Source organism: Cervus canadensis, chromosome 2 (genome assembly GCF_019320065.1).
Source record: "Cervus canadensis isolate Bull #8, Minnesota chromosome 2, ASM1932006v1, whole genome shotgun sequence".
Taxonomy (NCBI): domain Eukaryota; kingdom Metazoa; phylum Chordata; class Mammalia; order Artiodactyla; family Cervidae; genus Cervus; species Cervus canadensis.
Genome location: NC_057387.1, coordinates 94,132,114 through 94,152,273, shown reverse-complemented (window position 1 = coordinate 94,152,273; position 20,160 = coordinate 94,132,114). Strand labels below are relative to the sequence as shown.

At 45.4% G+C, this 20,160-nt stretch overlaps 1 pseudogene; it reads right to left on the bottom strand.

The window, feature by feature from the left end:
- Nucleotides 1–3,289: 3,289 nt before the first annotated feature.
- Nucleotides 3,290–20,101, bottom strand: LOC122429148 (annotated as a pseudogene).
- Nucleotides 20,102–20,160: the final 59 nt, after the last annotated feature.

The following is a 20,160-nucleotide window of genomic DNA, read 5'->3' as shown; positions in this document are numbered from 1 at the left end:
TAGTTCCTCTTCACTCTCTGCCATAAGGGTGGTGTCATCTGCATATCTGATGTTATTGATATTTCTCCCGGCATTCTTGATTCCAGCTTGTGCTTCTTCCAGCCCAGCGTTTCTCATGATGTACTCTGCATAGAAGTTAAATAAGCAGGGAGGGAGATGGGGAGGCTGATTCATGTTGAGGTTTGACAGAAAGCAACAAAATTCTGTAAAGCAATTATCCTTCAATAAAAAAATAAATTTAAAAATATTGTGAGACAGGCTTTTTAGTCTATTATTCTCAAATAAAACTTGAAAGAAAAAAATACCTGACAGAAATTTCATTCAGTCTATTGCATTTGAACAATGTTTTCCTTTCTAGTGAGTTTGTTATACTTTAGTGTTCAGTGAAATCTATTACCCATCTGTTCTTTAACCTTTTTGTACAATCTTCTACATTATTTTGTCTTCAAGCTTCAAGGGAGATTTCTGTATGTGGCTTACAGTTTGAGAGAAGGACTAATTGTGAGATGAGTCTTTCTGAAATGCCAGTGCAAAATAATACATATGTTTGATATGCTCTTCTGGGCTGCAAATAAATGTTTAATGAGGTGCTGCAGCAAGTATGCTTAATTTTAATACCAATAAGTGCAGTCATCTTATGCTTTTAACAAATGTCATTTCTTTGTACAATTTTCTCTGTAACGTTCTGGATTTCAATTGATGTTTCATGGTGTTTAGGTGCAGTTTTTTGTTGCTGTTTTAAACTAAAATTTTAATTTATATTGGTATCTAGTTGATTTGCAATGTATTAGGTGTACAGCAAAGTGATTTAGTTATACATGTACATATATCCATTTTTTTCAAGTTCTTTTCCCATATAAGTTATTACAGAATACTGAGTAGATTTCCCTGCTATGCAGTAGGTCCTTGCTAACTATCTCTTAAAATATAGTAGTGTGGATATGTTAACGCCAAGCCCCTAATTTACCTTGCCCCTAATTTTTCCATTTGGTAACCATAAGTTGGTTTTCCAATTCCGAGTCTTTCCTTCAAACTGCTCCCTCACCAGCTTAACTGGGATCCCAACACCATCTTCCTTTGTCTGAACTCATGATGGAGGGTGGTTCACACACAACCAATGGGGCCACGTGTTAGACATCTGTCCAAGCTAAAGGTCAGGGGTGGGTAACCACCTACACTCAACCAACTCCCAGCCCAACCTACACCTCTTTTGGGTTCCTCTCACATCTCTTCCTTCCCTTCCCCGAGACTCTGAACAATGAAACTTTCCTTTATTGGTTCAGCAATGTGGTTCATTGTTAAGAATAGTGAAGAGAGTGAGGGACCGTAATCCCATCTTCTCAGAGTGACCAGTCTGTGCCTTTCTGACTCCCTGACCCTGGGGGACCTGCCAAGTTTCCTGCCCAGGATACTCCAAACTAATTTTCCTCCCCACCTCCAGTCAAACACAGAGTGTCCATCTGACCCCTTCTTGGAGCATAATGAACTAGCCTAGTGACCTAGGAACCAGTTGCAAGAGGACTGGTCTCAAGGTCTCAGCTTCAGGCACTGGCTGGGGATATGTCCCTTCTGGAGGCACATGGCACCATCACAGCACAGCACAGGGCTGAAGGGAGGACTCCTCTGGCACCAGGGCCCTGGTCTAGGAAGGGCAGGGGTGGGAGGGAGGACCTGTATGCAGAACCAGAAGAGAGCAGGGCTGGGTACAGAAAGGCTAGAGGTGGAGTACAAGGGGCCTGGTTCTGGTCAGTGCCCAGGGTCAGAAGGACAGGCCCCAACATGGTCTCCAGGAATGGCAGAGCTGAAGAAGCCTGTCCTCACATAGAGTGGCCAGTCCACATGCCAGGGATTCCAAGATGCTGTCCTGTGGGAGAGGTAACACCAGCTGTCCTGGATTTGAGTCTGACATCCCCACCCAACAGCCAAGGCTTGTGCCCAGCTGGTTACTCTCAGGTCCTCCAGCACAGGGGCCCACTCTTGGCCTCTGAGGAGCCTGAGGCCTTGCCTGTGAGGAAGGGCTGCCAGGAGGCTGGTGACATGGCCAGGCTGGGCTCTTCTCAAATCTCCTCTGGGGTGGAGACCCTTGTGCCTGGACAAGTCTGTAAAGTCTTCCCTGGTCAGCACAGGGTGGGTGGTGGCTGGGCCCCTCTAAGACGTGGTGAGGAAGCTACCACAGAAAGCAGGGAGGCTCCTTCATTGACAGGTGTTGGTCTGAGCGTCTTCCATCTGAGCCTTTGGAAATGAGCCCTTTCTCCTGACTCAGCTGTCACGGGGACCTCAGACACTGGGCAGGGTGTGGGGCATGAGGGACTCCAGAGTGAGAGGCTGCAGGGGGGCCGGACATGCTCTCCCTGCTGGGGTTCTGGCCCCACAGAGCAGGTGTCATCTCCCCTTATCGTCTCTGCTATCTTCCCTCCCCTCCTCTGTCTTCTGTTTCATCCAATTCCTTTCAGAGAAGACACACACACTCCATGTGATATTGTGAACTTAATCCAGAGACGGGGAAAGAGGAAGCCATGTGAGTGAAACAGAGGTAGACCCATCTCACACACGGGAGAGAGTTGAGCCACAGGGCAAAGGAGTTATACAGGACTTAGCAGGTCCTGTGATGGCTCCCCAGGTGTCCTCCTCCTAGTTTCCCAAACCCCAGAACAAGCCTATTTTATCTGAACTGCCCAGATGAATCACAAGTCCTGCTGAAAGAGAAGGTTACGTGAAGACAGAAGCAGAGGGACATTTGAAGATGCTGCTGGATTTGAATGTGGAGGAGGGCCCAGGAGCCAAGGAATGCAAGGATTGCAACTCTAGATGTGAAAATGGCAAAATGTGCAATCCTAACCGAGGTCTCTGGATAGGGGATCTGCCATCATCTTGGTTGTGTCCAGGGAAACCCATTTCTGACTTCTCACTCCAGACCCATCAAAGGATAATTTTGTGTTGTTCTAAGTCCCTAAGGCAGAGGCAAATTATTTTAGCATCAAAACAGAAGTGAATACAGGGACAGACAGGCAGGCAGAAGGGAAGAAACACAGGAGAGAATAGACATACTGGAGGAGAGCAGGCAATCAGGATCAGGAGGACAGTGAGAGATACAGGGGGTCAGAGACAGATGGAGAGATAAGCAGACAGGGAGCCTGGAGAAAGGTGAGAGGAGAAGGGCAGAAAGTCTGCTGCTGGGCAGGAGGCAGGAGATGAGGCAAGCTGGCAGGAGGGCATATAGAAGCAGAAAGTGGGCAAAAGGCAAGGACAGGAGAGAGTGACAGCAAGACAGGACGGCAGACCGGGGCCCTCAGAGCTTGTCCTTGTCCCCACCTGGATCAGACAGCTTCCTGAGCTGCAAATGGATTCCATTTTTGGATCTCAGCACCATGACTGGAGTGGGCACAGGGACCCTGGAGGGATCCGGTGACAGCTCAAAACGAAGCAAGGTCAGGGTCACGGCCACCTTCAACTCATTCATGGCAAACTGCTTCCTGATGCAGTTCCTGGATTGGGAGATAAAAAGGAAGCAAGCAGAGGCTTCTAACCCCTGCTGAGAACAGGGATTCAGGGCTGTCCTCCACGTGGCCCAGCCCTGATCCCTTCCTTATTCATCACACTGAACTTGCCCAGCCAAGCCTTGGGCCAAACTCTTCCCCCTGACCTGTGACAAAGCCCACCTCTCTAAGGACTATCTCCAACCTCCTACTTCTGCTCTCAGCAGGAAACCTGTAAGGAAGCATCAGTGCTGTAAGCCACAGAGTCAAGTCAAATGGATCAAAATGTGAACTCATACTTTATTCATTCGTCCATAGGCAATTCCTGGTTTCAGGTCAGGCCAGGGCACTGTAGGGGGCAGGGGTCCTGAGACAACCTCTTGGGACCTTACCACCTATGGTGGAAAAACAGCCTGTTCAGTCCCAAGAGATGGCAAGACAGGGTTGTGCAAGGAATCAGAATGGTGACAGGGAGGCTTCCTAGAGAGGACAAGGGTTAATGACTCTGAACCTGCTCTGACCATTTGCCTCCCAATTAATGGTCTGACTTCTTGCCTCCCTTCAGCTCCTCAGTCAATCTACCTTTGGAACTTTCCCATTCTAATCCAGAAATGACCCTCCTAACCATCCCTTGGGCTCCTCATCTGGCCTTTTCAGCCTCCATTCCTTCCCTCCCTCTAAAGCCACAGTACTCCAGGCCTGCTATATTCCCTATCACAGGGAGGATACATCCCAGTACCTCAGCTGCATCACAGCCCTCTCTGGATTGTTCTTCAGTCACTTGGACTCTGTCCAGCTCCTCTTCCTGGCTCAGTTCCTTTTGAGGTCCTCTCCCCCTACCTCTGCCATCCTCATGCTCAAGGCTCAATTCAGTGACCACCACCCTCACCTCCTCTTCCCACTCTGGACCCTCAAGGCATCATGGGTGTTAACTCAAGGACACATCACATCCAGTGCCCAGCACAGTGCCAGATCATGGATCCTTCCACAGTCTGCTCAATGAATGAATTAGTGAAAGAGTGGATGTGTGAATGATGTCTGTCTTGAGTAGACGTGTTGATATGTTGACAGTGAGCCCTGAGGGAGGAAAGCGTTATCATGTCTGTGTTCCCATCTCCTAGCACAGATCTTGGCATACAGAGACATGCTTAATACTTAATTTCATATTTAAAAATTAACTGAATTGAAAACAACCCACATGGAATGAGAGTATAATAAATATTCAGTGTGACCTAGGAATCAAACCGCCTAGTTCCTCCTGTCCTCTAGTAGGAGCTGCATGATGGGCAGCCATGTCTACAAGGAATGACTGGATCCTGGTGTAAACTAAATCCTAGAACCAATTTAGAATGACAATTTGCTTCAAACCTGTTCTGCAAAGGTTGATTCACCAACTGAAAATTTTCTAGGACTGTAGAGTCAGAAAAACCTGTTTCTACTAAGTTACAAAATCACTGAAATTATGACCCCATGGACTGTATGTAGCCCACCAGTTCATGGGATTCTCCAGGCAAGAATATTGGAGTGAGTTTCTTTTCCTTCTCCAGGGGATGTTCCCAACCCAGGGATCAAACTCAGGTCTCCCGCATTGCAGGCAGACTCTTTACCAACTGACCCACCAGGGAAACCCAACTTTCTGTAGCCTTTAAGATTTTCACAGCAATCATTTAGGAGTGTATCATCCAGGTTAACATCTATTTCAAGGGTGCTTTCTACTTTACATGCAAGGGATTTTCAAATGCATCTGTCAAATACAAAGAAGTTTTCCCCCTGTAGGGAAAGAGCAAATAAACCAAGATGGTGTGGTCAGGCTCTCTCGCCCTGTGGCCTCTTGCTCTTGGCCCACAGTTTGTAAATAATGATTATGTAACAGCTGAGATCACGTATAGCACTGCATTCACACTTCACATGGTACTCGCTTGGACTGGGGCTACTTTTGTTATATACGCTCCACTTGGAAAGGCCCTGGGGGTGGTGTGTGGTACACGTTAATGAGTTTCACCACAAAAACCCTGGCTCCTGCTGCATTGGGGCTACATTGGAGTGACATCATGGTTATGTTATATGAGGTTATGTTCTGGCTGTGTTCTGGCTGCCTTATGGTTATGTTATGACTGCTGCTACAGCTGCTGCCTCAGAGAGGAGACAGGCAGTGTTATGGCGGCCTTGCCAGCCAGGAGAGAATAAAAGTGTCTGCAGTTCCTATGGCTCCTCCAGTCTTCTTCCAGCCTCTTAGCTCATGCCTTGCCTACCCTGGGTTCAGCAAACAATGTGCACAGTGTGAACAGCAAGACAGTTGGCGTCATGAGCAGGATCAGTAATACACTCCCCAAAGCAGACTTTATTGTCCTCCACTTTATGCTTTTTCTTGCTAACATTAGACTCTGTAGAATCTGGGACTATGTATATAACCTCTGCTATTATATAAAGAATTTTGGCAACAGGAAAATATGTCATGGTTATATTAATACACAGTCAAAACTGTCGGAGGTACTGCAGAAATAGAGAACACACTCATGACCGTGAAACTTTCTTCAAATGACAACTGTTTAGTTCAGTTCAGTTCAGCTACTCAGTTGTGTCCGACTCTTTGCGACCCCATGAACTGCAGCACGCCAGGCCTCCCTGTCGATCACAAACTCTCGGAGTTTACTCAGACTCATGCCCATCGAGTCAGTGATGCCATCCAGCCACCTCATCCTCTGTCATCCACTCCTCCTCCTGCCCCCAATTCCTCCCAGCATCAGGGTCTTTTCCATTGAGTCAACTCTTCACCTGAGGTGGCCAAAGTACTGGAGTTTCAGCTTCAGCATCAGTCCTTCCAATGAACACCGAGGACTGATCTTTAGGATGGACTGGTTAGATCTCCTTGCAGTCCAAGGGACTCTCAAGAGTCTTCTCCAACACCATAGATCAAAAGTATCTATTTTTTAGTGCTCAGCTTTCTTTACAGTCTAACTCTCACATCCATACATGACCATTGGAAAAGACATAGCCTTGACCAGACAGACCTTTTTTGGCAAAGTAATGTCTCTGCTTTTTAATATGCTGTTTAGGTTGGTCATAACTTTCCTTCCAAGGAGTAAGCATCTTTTAATTTCATGGCTGCAATCACCATCCGCTGTGATTTTGGAGCCCCCAAAAATAAAATCTGACACTGTTTCCACTGTCTCCCCATCTATTTCCCCTGAGGTGATGGGACCAGATGCCATGATCTTAGTTTTCTGAATGTTGAGCTTTAAGCCAACTTTTTCACTCTCCTCTTTCACTTTCATCAAGAGGCTTTTTAGTTCCTCTTCACTCTCTGCCATAAGGGTGGTGTCATCTGCATATCTGATGTTATTGATATTTCTCCCGGCATTCTTGATTCCAGCTTGTGCTTCTTCCAGCCCAGCGTTTCTCATGATGTACTCTGCATAGAAGTTAAATAAGCAGGGTGACAACATACAGCCTTGATGTACTCCTTTTCCTATTTGGAACCAGTCTGTTGTACCATGTCCAGTTCTAACTGTTGCTTCCTGATCTGCATACAGGCTTCTCAAGAGGCAGATCAGGTGGTCTGGTATTCCCATCTCTTTCAGAATTTTCCAGTTTATTGTGATCCACACAGTTGAAGGCTTTGGCGTAGTCAATAAAGCAGAAATAGATGTTTTTCTGGAACTCTCTTGCTTTTTCAATGATCCAGTGGATGTTGGCAATTTGATCTCTGGTTCCTCTGCCTTTTCTAAAATCAGCTTGAACATCTGGAAATTCACGGTTCACGTATTGCTGAAGCCTGGCTTGGAGAATTTTGATCCTATACATGGAAGGTAGCTGAAGTTCCAAACCCATGCAAACATGACAGATATTATGAGGGGGGATTGGTGAATTAAACAGAAAGGTAGTTTGCCAACTAGGAATGTAGGAACAGAGAAAATCATCTTTTAAGTTGGCTGAAATTGTGCCAACCAAATGTGTAGTTTAATGCTCATGAAAACTTCTAGTGCTAAAAAGTCATACTCCTAAAGTGAGGAAAACTCTGGATACGTTGGATCGGCCACTGACATGGAAATGAGGCCAATTGTTGTGGACATCAGGAGGTCAACGTCATTGTGGAGGGCCCTTGAAGGTTTTCTTATACACGGAGACCCTGGTCTCCTTCTCAGCACATCAACATACAAAAACAGAACTGCATGCTCCACATATGAATGTAGACAGTCACACATATCAGGTAGCAACCAGTGACACCTGCTTCCTCAAGTACAGAGGCCTCACCTGGGTCCTCCTGAGAAGGGCAGGAAGGCATGGCTGTGTCAAGTAGAACCTGATGTGAACCAAGATGGGTCAAAGACCTGCAGAGAGAGCACCGGGGCCGGGACATGTAGGGTCAAACTCCTAGCATCAGTCTACTAGGGGACAAGAATCTCAGAGCAGGAGCCGGAGGACAGGTTGTTATGTAGAGAGCATCCCATGCCCTCCTCCCACCACCATCGTACCTCTGGGTTTGGCCACACCTTCGGGTTGTGATGAAGCCCATAAAAGGAGAGGGAGGACAATTCCTGTGGGGCAGAAAGTAGAGAGAGAAGCCTGGTGGTCCCATGGTACAGGGGATGTGTGTGTTCACAAACATCCTGGGAGCCACCATGGGAACACCCTCTGTCACTCTGAACGAAATGATGCTCTTGAACACGGGTGGGTGGGGCATGGCAAAGCACATGAGCACTGATTAGGATTAGGTGATCAGGGCTCAGGATTGAGAAGCAAAAGAACTGCAAGGTTACACTTAGGAGCAGTGGAGTGACAATTCACATTTATCAAGTGTCATTATGACTCTGGGGAATATGCAGTAACTCATTTAATCCTCACACAGCCCTCAAGGCAAGCACTTCTATACCTACGAGCAAATGAAGCACCTGAGTCTCAGAGGGGTTAAGGGTTGGGTCTGTGATCCCACAGCTAGGAGGGAGTAGGGCTGGGATTCAGACCCACTGGGAGGTGAGTTAGTGGGTGGCCCCCAGCCATGGCAGGGCTCTCAGATACATGATCAGCTGTTCTCTGCCATCTACTAGGGGGCACCTCAGAGACCAGACCAACTGACCCATGACAGTGCAGTCTTTGAGCTCCCTCCTTTACTTAGACCCCCATATGAAAGAACCATGCCTCCCCCTTTGCTTTTCTCTTAAGCCTTCGTGTTTCAAGGAATTAGAATTTTAGGCTCCATCATATGATCATACAGAAGGGTCAACATTTGTTTACTGAGCTTTTGTTGCATTCAAGTTCTGCATCAATTATTTTTTTTCAATTGGAGATTAATTGATTTACAGTGTTGTGTTGATTTCTGCTATACAACAATGAAAATAGTGCACAATTACATACACATTTCATGGCAAATAGATGGGGAAACAGTGGAAACAGTGACAGACTTTATTTTGGGGGGCTCGAAAATCACTGCAGATGGTGATTGCAGCCATTAAATTAAAAGATGCTTACTCCTTGAAAGGAAAGTTATGACCAACTTAGACAGCATATTAAAAGCAGAGACATTACTTTGCCAGCAAAGGTCCATCTAGTCAAAGCTATGGTTTTTCCAGTAGTCATGTATGGATGTGAGAGTCGGACAATAAAGAAAGCTGAGCACTGAAGAATTCACACTTTTGAACTGTGGTGTTGGAGAAAACTCTTGAGAGTCCCTTGGACTTGCAAGGAGATCCAACCAGTCCATCCTAAAGGAAATAAGTCCTGAATATTAATTGGAAGGACTGATGCTGAAGCTAAAACTCCAATACTTGGGCCACCTGATTCGAAGAACTGACTCATTAGAAAAGACCCTGATGCTGGGAAAGATTGAAGGTGGGAGGAGAAGGGGATGACAGAGGATAAGATGGTTGGATGGCATCACCGACACAATGGTCTTGAGTCTAGGTAAACTCCAGGAGTTGGTGATGGACAGGGAGGCTTGGTGTGCTGCAGTCCATGGGGTTGCAAAGAGTCAGACATGACTGAGCAACTGAACTGAACTGAATTGGACATACATACATATATATAGGTATATATACATATATATATATATATACACACACACACACACGTACATATATATGTGGAAGAAAATGGCAACTCACTACAGTATTCTTGCCTGGGAAATACTATGGACAGTGGAGCCTTGTGGGCTACAGTCTATGGGGTTGCAAAAGAGTCAGACACAACTCAGCGACTAAACAACTATATACATATCCCCTGCATATTGAATCTCACTCCACCTTTGCATTCCACCCCTCTAGATCATCTCAGAGCAACAGGCTGGGCTCTCTGTTATATAGTAGCTTTCCACTAGCTACATATTAATATTTTACACATAATGATGTGTATGTCAACACTACTTTCTCAATTTGTCCTATCCTCTCCTTTCCACCTGTGTCCACAGGTCCATTCTCTATGTCTGAATCTTCATTCCTTCTCTGCAAATCGGTTCATCAGTACTATTTTTCTAGATTCTCTGTGTGTGTGTATGTGTGTGTGTGTTTCAATATTTGTTTTTCTCTTTCTGAGTTACTTCACTCTGTGTAACAGGCTGTAGGTTCATCCATCTCACCATAACTGAATCAGTTTTATTCTGTTTTATGACTGAGTAATATTCCATTGTGTATATGGATCACATCTTCATTACCCATTCATCTGCCAGTGGACACCTAGGCTGCTTCCATGTCCTGGCTGTTGTAAATAATGCTGCAATGAACATTGGGGTACATGTCCTTTTTGAATTCTGGTTTTCTCAGGTTATATTCCCAGTTGTGGATGGTTGGATATATGGTAGTATTATTTGTAGGTTTTTAAGGGAAAGTGTTTTTCAAAACTCATTCAAACTACACAGTAAATATTATCTTCAGGCAGACAAGAGCTAGAATCTCCTGGAACTGGGAATGCACATGTGGATTTCTACTACATGGTCCTACAGAATGCTTAGCTGAGTGGTGAGGTGAAATTCATAACTGCAGGTAAGGAGCATCCATCACGGAAGGTAATGGGCTTGCTGAACTCTCTGCCAATGACTGGTACTGGTGGATAGGGTCTCAGTGCCTCTTTGATGCACATGGTGGTGTGGGGCATCTGGTCCAGATGGTCCCCAAAAGGAAGCCCATCTGAGGGCAGGCAGGACTGGACAACCAGGGATTCTCTCTAACTCATATGGGACAGGGTTCTTCTATCTCCTGGACACTCACCAGGTGATGGAGGCACCATCCCCCAGGAGGCTTTGGATCTCTTCCTGGCACCTCTGCTGATGCTTGGGGTGGGAGGCCAGAGTATAGAGGATCTAGGAGATGCCACTGGCTGTGGTGTCATGACCCTTGAACATGAATGTGTCCACCTCAACATGGAGGTCCTTGTCAGACAAGCTGCTCCCATTCTCCATCTGTGGAGGCAGGGCCAGAGTGCAGGGTCTGCCCTTCCTGTGTGCTTCTGCCCAAAGGCTCAGGCCTCTCCTGCCTGCACTTACTCTGGCAAAGAGGAGGATGTCCAGGAAGTCCAAGTGCCTCCTGCTCCTCACCTTCTCCAGCTCTCCCTCCTTCTGCAGGTGAATCTTCCTCTCCTTGATCACTGCGTCTGTCCCAGAACAGTGGTTCCCAGTCAGAGCTGAGGACTCTGGGGGCCCAGATACAGCACCCACCATAGCCCCATCTGCCCCATCAGACCCAATCTGGGTGCCAGGTGGATGTGGGTGAGGGTGGGATTGGGTGAGCATATCAGGACTGAGAGCTCCAGCGTAATCTACTCCAGATGGGAATCCCTGCAGTAACATAGCCCATGGAGGCTCTGTCTGAATGCTGCTGGGAGGGGGTCTCACTCAGTCATCACCAACATGGTGACTCCTGTAACTCCCTGTTCAACACCTGACACCCCGACCTCTGGGTTCCCCGTCCCTGCAGCAGGCAGGTGTGAGTCAGCTCCTGAAGAGGAAGCAGGAGTCTGGGCTCTGCCTGAAGGATCAAGGCCAGGCCCTTTCACATGAACCTGATGAAGGAACTGCCCACAAGAAGGAGGGGATCCTGTGTTGATGGGTGAGGTGGCAGGCCTGGTGGTTCCAGCATCCTTCAGGGGTCAGCCTGTAGATGAGGCCGTTCTGGTGGAGAGCATTCCCCAGTTGGGAAAAAATCAGATGACTGAGGTCCCTGATGGCCTGGATATAGGACTGGAAGTTCCTAAAGGGAGAGGATGCCGAAGAGATTGGAGTTGAGGGAGCCTCTGACCTGGAGAAGTCACTCAGTTGTGACCCCATGGGCTGTAGTTTACCAGGATCCTCTGTCCATGGAATTTTCCAGGCAAGAATACTGGAGTGGGTTGCCATTTCCTTCTCCAAGGGTTCTTGCCGACCTGGGGATCAAACCCATCTCCTACATTGGAGGCAGACGCTTTACCATTGGAGCCACCAGGGAAGCCCAAGAAAGTGAAGTCGATCAGTTGGGCTTCCTTGATAGCTCAGATGGTAAAGAATCTGCCTGCAATTCAGGAGACCTCAGTTAGATTCCTGGGTTGGGAAGATCTGCTGGAGAAGGGAAAGGCTATCCACTCCAATATTTCTGGGTTTCCCTTGTGGCTCAGCTGGTAAAGAATCTGCCTACAATGCAGGAGACCTGGGTTCAACCCCCGGTTTGGGAAGATCCCCTGGAGAAGGGAAAGGCTACCCACTCCAGTATTCTGGCCTGGAGAATTCCATGGGCTATATAGTCCATGAGGTTGCAAAGAGTCGGACACAATTGGGCAATTTTCACCTTCTGACCTGGAGAGGGAGTGGGGCTCTGGGTGGATGATTCCTGAATCAGAGGGGACAGGCAGCACTGAGGCATTGTCATTTCTGCCTCAATGTCCTGTAGCCCCTTATCCTGGAGTCCTTTACAAGTGTCCTGAGGGTCCAGGCTTCTCCCTGTGCAGGAATCAGGGACCTGTGACTGAGTCAAGGATGGCCTGGGTGGAATTTGACAGTGGTACATGTCTCTCTGCAGAACGTTACTGTTTATGCTGAGAAACATCCACTCTGCCCTTATGCCTCTCAGGTAAGTGCTTCCCAGCTGGTGAGAACAGGACCCTGACCTGGAAGAGCTATCATTGACCTGTCTGTCCGGATGCTTCCCTCGTGGCTGAAGGCGCATTTCATGATGGTGCCCAGGGTCATCAAGGAGACATGTCCAAAGATCTCCAGATGTGAGTCCTGGCGATGAGCTTCTCCCACTTGTCCTGTGGAGGGAGGAGGTACTGACCATGCTCTGCTCCCCTAGAAGACTTGTGCTGCCAAGGCTAGGCTTTCTCCCTGTCTCTACATCTTCAGATGAGATTTCCTCATTTTCTAAGCAGACATATTTTAGCAATTTAGTGCTGTAAGACACATAAATAATGTGATGCCTATTTCTTTGAACCTTTACTATATAATAGTTACATTCTCTTCTAATATCTTAATTAATTCTGAATTTTAAGAATAATTTATGATAATACCCCATATGGGGCAGAACAGAAAGCATAGTTTCTCAGGGGACAAAGAGAAAAACTTTTGTGTCCTGAGATCAGAACTGGACAGGTGATGTCCAGCATGAACAAACAAATATTTCAAGGCAAGGAAAAGCTAAAGTGGCTCTAATGGGGCTTCTACAAGGGGCATGAACTGCTCAATACCTTTCATTCATTTAATGTTGCCTAAGACCAGGTGGTACCTCTGCCAGATCAGAAGTGATGTTTGTGAAGACCCAGCTCTGTGAGGGTAGACCTGGACTCATTCCCTCCCATAAGTGGCTCAGTGATGTGCAGAAGCCATGGAACCGAGGACAGAGCCCACCTGAGTGACATCCTGGGTTATCCACTCTGCCACCAAAGCTGCCATGTGTTCAGGCCAGCCAGGGCCAGTTTGCACTAAACTCCTTGATCTACTCCCCTGTGTTCAAACATGGAGGTGGGAGAAGAGTGGACACTGAATACACCATGGCCCTGATTTCTCTTGGTGAGGAGAAAATTACGGATCCAATCTGGTGCCTAGATGTTCCTCTCTCCCACTTAGCTTCAATGAATGCTGTCTTATACTAATGCATCATTCCGTGGGGCTCTATTCAATGGATGTCTGAGGGACGTAAGTGTCTGATAGTGGACTTTGTCAGCTGTGCTGGATTCTGGTGCATATGGTGACAAGGGATGGACTCACCAGCATCACTCAGACAGAGTCAGCCATGAGTCCCACGAAGGGCTTCAGGGTGTCATAGTGAAAGGCTGGGGTCAGCATCCGCCAGTGCTGGAACCATGTCTGCCCCTCCAACAGCAGCAAACCTGTCCCTGAACCACAGATGGGTGTGTATGGGCATCGGGGAGACTAGGGCCATCTTGGGAAGAACCAAGGGTGTCAGGAGAAATCTCCTCATGGGCAAGGTTCAGCGAGGCCAGTACACTTCAGGGATGTGAATTTCCAACATGTCTGTCTATAGCATGTGATTATGACAGCAGTGAGATAGAGGTCTAGAAATGGGAGGCAGGTAATTGAAGGATTCAATGAAAAGTCAGGCTGGGAACAATAGAAATGACTGAGTAGTGATGAATAAGAGGCTGATCTTCAGGAAGGCTATAGCATCGTTACAAAAGCTGATGGTTTTATTAGAAGAAGAGAAATGAGGTTTGATTGAGAGATGAGGGTGCCGGGCACCTGTTGTTCTTCATTTACACAAAGAGTCTGCTCTTGGTTAACCTAAATGGTGCGTGGTCAGCAGTTGTATTTAAATGTACTTACCAATCCAGGGCTTCAGGTATCTGTAGGCAATATGAGCCTTGGGGTCTGAAAAGTAAGGAAGGAACGTGGATGGAGTGAAATACAGCATACAACCTCCAGAGCAACTGATGTTTAGACCATGTAGTCCCTTCCCTTCCTGGTGCTTGCCAGATGGCAGTCTGTCTGAAGCCACCACACCCTTGCCTCCCATCTCTGACTCTCTCTCTGTCCTGATAGTCACTGTGGTCCCAGGAAGGCAGACTCAGTATTCCAGAGCAGAACACCCACAGGACTAAGATGGTGAATTGCCCTGAAACATAAACTCTGTTCAGTGCCAGAGAATAAGACAGAACCTGTGTTTTTTCAATAATCTGTGGTAGTCTGGCCATCTCATGACCCAGGAGAGGCATTAGTGAAGAGGTGCCCAACCTAGATCAGTGCCCTGCCAGGATCACTCTGGATCCACCAGCAGAACTACGAGTTTAGAACTATTTCTTCTGGAATCTCACGGAATCTCATCCAAACTTGCAGGCTGTCTACCATCATCCTAAGATCAGATTCTGTCCTATGTTGGGTAGAGGTATGGGCCAACACTGTAAGCTGCCTACGGAAACTTACATCAAGTGGATAGAGAATTGTCTTCCAGATCTGAGATCATCTCAGTTTGGTTGTCAAATGAAAAAAGTAAGACACAAAAGAGAAACCAGCCCCACTCAGGTGTTTAAGCATGTTTTAGTCTGGCTTGTGGTTCTGGAGGGTGTTTGGAGGAGTTTAGGCCTTGGTGTCTGATATGCCAGTGTCTTGTGGAATTTCACACCCAGGGGCATGTACTCAAATGGAAGATTGTCTCCTGCTGAGAGTGTCCCTCTCACCTGCTCTCCCCGGACCATCTTCATGTAGTCAAGGGTTGTAGAGCAATACAAAGGCTCTTGTGCCCCACAGCCAGTGAACACAGGCCCTTGGGTATTTCTCTACCCTTTTCAGTAGGATTGGCAGCTCACTCTCCTCTTAGAACTGTCACCAAGGGAAACACAAGTCAATAATGTCTTTCTTCTAGTTCTGGAGCTGGTGTGGGGGTTAAGGTCTGAAAGGGGACCAGGTGATCACTCTGGATCCATCAGCAGAACTAAGTTTAGAACTATTTCTTCTGACCTGGTAGCTCATCCAAATTTGCAGGCTGCTACCACTGTCCTAAGATTGGATTTGTCCTATGTTGGGTAGAGTTATGGGCCAACACTACAAACTGCCTATGGAAACTTACATCAAGGATAACTCCTTGATTTATGAAACTTTTGGAAATAATTTGTACATAGTGACATGACTGCTTGAGCAATTTATGATAATTTGTATCATTTGGTAAGCAGTTTTGTCATATAACTTGGTTTATTTAGAGAATAAATGGGTATCTTAGGAATTGAATTTATATATTGATTTCATTTTGCCATGATGAGCCCAGGTGGCTCAGTGGTAAAGAATCTGCCTGCTTATTTATTGATTGATGGGATATGTTTGTTTAGTATACATATTATTTGTTTAACATATGTGCGTTTAATGGCTGAATGACATGCCCCTTCCTTCACTTCCTTAGGTCTCCCTGGCTAGAGCCCTGGTCTCTCTGATAGTCACAGTATTTAAAACACATGTGTGAGCCACTGCTCCAGCGCAGTGCTCAGTGCTGTGCATTTAATTCTTACAGTAGGTGCTCTCATCACTGCCATGTCTTACAGTTGGGGAAACTGAGGCTTAGAGAAGTTGCCACTGGTTTAAGTACCATGTGAGTCCAGGAGCTATGTTTCATCCACAGAACAGTGTTTTGCAGGAAGTGGGTCAGAATTTGATCTGTAAGTAGATCCAACACAAAGCAGGATAATTTTTGGAGATGTGAATCCTCATATCCCTTTTTCCTGCTTCCATTTACCGGCTCGGTTGTTTCTTATCCTGGGGAAGGTTTAATGCAAGGCAGGCAGGCTGATTTCTTCTCTTGCTTTGTTTTCCTCTGGGTGAGATCCAGATGCCATGTTCCTAACTCTGAGCAGTTTTAGGGAACAGGATTATAAAGCATCATTTTTGCTACACAATGGATGCAATGATTGCTCAGCAATTTAATATTTCAAGAACTAACCTACTGATGCTGACATACTTGCATTTCTTCCTCCAACCCAATTATTTCAAGTGGAGGAAAATCTATTGTAAAAAATATACAGATTGCAAAAACAAAAAAAAAAATCAATTGACCCATCAGAACTATTGCCAATACAATGAAGGCTTTGTATAAAATCATTAAAAATGAAATAGGAAAAAAATATTTCTGCAGATCTGCTGAGATCATTATCATAAATACAATATATGTGCAAGTTTTGCAGAATAGGTTCTTAATTAATTTTATTTTGACAATTTCTATCTTTGTCTCTACAGTAGAATGTCTTTCTCCATCTTAAAAATTAAAAGCCATTTAAGTAACACAATGGGATAACCATGATTAATAGAGCTACTGCTATTAACCATGGAAGCTAAAGCAACTGAAAAAATGGAAGCAGTAACATGTTTATAATTTTGCTAATGTCAGATTACAAGATAGAATATTTTAAGCTTATTAAAAATTTTAAATTTGCTTGTAAAGGCAAAATCTTTAGTCTTCATCAAGTTTTTCCTTAAAGTTTTAAGATTCCATATTTGCTTATATAGTGACTTTGTTTATCAAAATGGATATCATTTTATGAATAAAGTTATGTGATATTTACTGATAGAAAAATAAGCTCTTCTTATTGTCCATAGACAAGATTAGGCCTATTTTATAAGAACATAGGAACTTGAATATATTTTTCTAATTTTAAATAAGTTCCAGAATTCATTGTAGTTGGTGTAGGTAACTCTACTCTAACTTTCAGGAATTTAAGGAAATATGAATAGTGGTCATGTGGGAAGATATTTAGAAATAGATCTTTGAATTTGGTAATATCAAATACTTCAAAATGTATATTTCAGGCCGATTTTCCTTTTTGTTTCTTACCAGGGTAAAATGTTTCTATTTAGTCAATAATGAATGCAGGTTAATATTAGAAACTTTTGGTCCACTTACGGCTCACTGTATGCCTGTGTAATGAGAAGAACTGGCAGGGGAGGGGGTCTTATGATAACCTGGAGGCACCATGTGATACAGAGGAGAGATTAAGATCATGACTTAGCTTCTCTAACCTTCAATTTGTTCATCTGTAAATTAGGGATGGTAAGTCAGACCTGCTTAGGAGAATGGAGACAGTGTATATAAAGTACCTGGCAAGTAGTATAGTTCAATATCATTTTATATGATTATTATTCCAGGTGAAAGTCTATCCTGGCATAGGCTGTCATGCCCCATAGTTACGTTACTCATCTAATTGCGCAAATAAAATTAATATTTTTTGAATTTTACCCAGTTCAAACAAATATGAAGGATTGCTGAAGGCATTTGTTTAACTTACTGTTGACAGCAGCCGGTTATTTACCTTGATATTAGGCAAGTATACTTTTGATCAGATGACTTCAATATACTCTGAAATTCAAGTATTTTGAATTTAAAATAGTTTTGAAATTATTTCGACATTTATGTTTTTTTAAAAAAGGAGATAGAGACTGGATCTTGAAATTGTAAATTTTAGTGATATGGATACAATTTAAAACTATCCATGATCTGGAGATTTTTTCATGGGATTTTTATGAGATTTACATTTTGTGCTGCTCTCTGTTGTGGTCTGAAATAACACAAAATGTGAAACTTTTGGTCTACCCTAACCTTTCCTTCTTCCTAGTTCAAGGCTAGTGATTGCACCAAGGATCCCAACCCCTCTCTCTTCTAGGAACAGGGGTAGTGGGGAGACCTTAACTTCCTGCCTCAAATCCCCATGTGGCTGTGTGCTCAGTCATGTCTGACTCTTTGTCACACTATGGACTGTAACCCACCAGACTCCTCTGCCCATGGGATTCTCAGTGCCCCCCACCACCAGATTGTGAGCTCTGCCAGGACAAGGCCTCCCCTTGATCCATCTTTGTCTCCTGGTGTCACTCAGCACTGGCTGGTGTAGAGGAGTGGGTTGCCATTTCCTCCTCCAGGGGATCTTCCCAACCCAGGGATCGAACCCATGTCTCCTGTGTCTCCTGCACTGCAGGCAGATTCTGTACCACTGAGTCACCTGGGAAGCCCCCCACCCCTACACATGGGTAACATCAAAATTTTTTCCTTCTCAGAGCCAGACTTTTCAGGGTGGTTAATGCTTTCTCCACTGTCTCAATGAATTGCCATCATATTCACTTCTCGACCCACATTATTTTGGCTTCTATAATTTTAATATATCTTCTTACAGTTAGCACTGACTTCTGTGATGCTAATCCCAAGACACACATTTTATGTTTGGTCCTCATTGTCTCATGCGCCCAGAATCCATCTTTCATTTCAAGTGTTGTGAAACTCTCTCCTTGTGGAGAGTGCTCCTAGTTTCCCTCATACTTCTCTGTGGCTCCTTTTCCTCCTCTGGAGCCTCACACTTCTTACCCAGTTTTTAAAATATTGGTATTAGTCATGGTAACAGAGTACCATGACTAGACACATTCAAAAGTCTCCCCTTATGGCAGAAAGTGAAGAAGAACTAAAGAGCCTCTTGATGAAAGTGAAAGAGGAGAGTGAAAAAGTTGGCTTAAAGCTCAACATTCAGAAAACTAAGATCATGGCATCCAGTCCCATCACTTCAGGGCAAATAGATGGGGAAACAGCAGAAACAGTGGCTGACTTTATTTTTCTGGGCTCCAAAATCACTGCAGATGGTGATTGCGACCATGAAATTAAGACACTTACTCCTTGGAAGGAAAGTTATGAGCAACCTAGATAGCATATTAAAAAGCAGAAGCATTTCTTTGCCAACAAAGATCCTTCAAGGCTGTGGTTTTTCGAGTAGTCATGTATGGATGTGAGAGTTGGGCTATAAAGAAAGCTGAGCACAGAAGAATTGATGCTTTTGAACTGTGGTGTTGGAGAAGACTCTTGAGAGTCCCTTGGACTGAAAGGAGATCCAACTAGTCCATCCTAAAGGAGATCAGTCCTGGGTGTACATTGGAAGGACTGGTGTTGAAGCTGAAACTCCAATACTTTGGTCATCTGATGTGAAGAGCTGACTCATTGGAAAATACCCTGATGCTGGGGAAGATTGAGGGCAGGAGGAAAAGGGGAAAACAGAGGGTGAGATGATTGGATGACATCACCGAAACAATGGACATGGGTTTGGGTGGACTCCGGGAGTTGGTGATGGACAGGGAGGCCTGGGATGCTGCGGTTCATGGGGTCACAGAGTTGGACACGACTGAGCCACCGAACTGAACTGAACTGAAAGGTCTCCCCGATTCACTGGTTGTATCATTCAAAGGGACTGGGGAGACCAGTGCAACTGCTGTGTCACACAGGAGACAAAGAGAAAATGAGAAGGGACCTTAAAATTCTCAGTCTGGTGATAAGGGGCTTAGGGCAAGTCCCTTCCCCTTTTTTGGATTTAATTTCCTTATTCCAAGGACAGGACAAGGTCTAAATAATCCACATGGGTCCTTCCAATTGTGGCATTTACCCATTGTATTGTATCTCTTTGCTTATCAATCTGTCCCCCCCACCACCAGATTGTGAGCTCTGCCAGGCCACGGCCTCCCCTTGACCCATCTTTGTATCCTGGTGTCGCTCGGCAATGGCTGGTCTACAGGAGGCAACAGTGCCCGTGGCGAATGGGTCTATGCTTCCTACCTGAACATTTCCTTTCTCTTACCTCCAGGCTCTTGTGGAAGGAAGTAATGGAACTCTGTGTCTTTGGCCCTCTGCATGGAACTTGCTATGTAAATCCCACTGGTTCCTGTCTTTTCGCATCTTATGTGCCTACGTCCTCACATTAACCATGGTGGCTGTCCCAAATCACCACTCTGCTCAGGCACTCAATCCTCCCCGTCCCTGCCAGA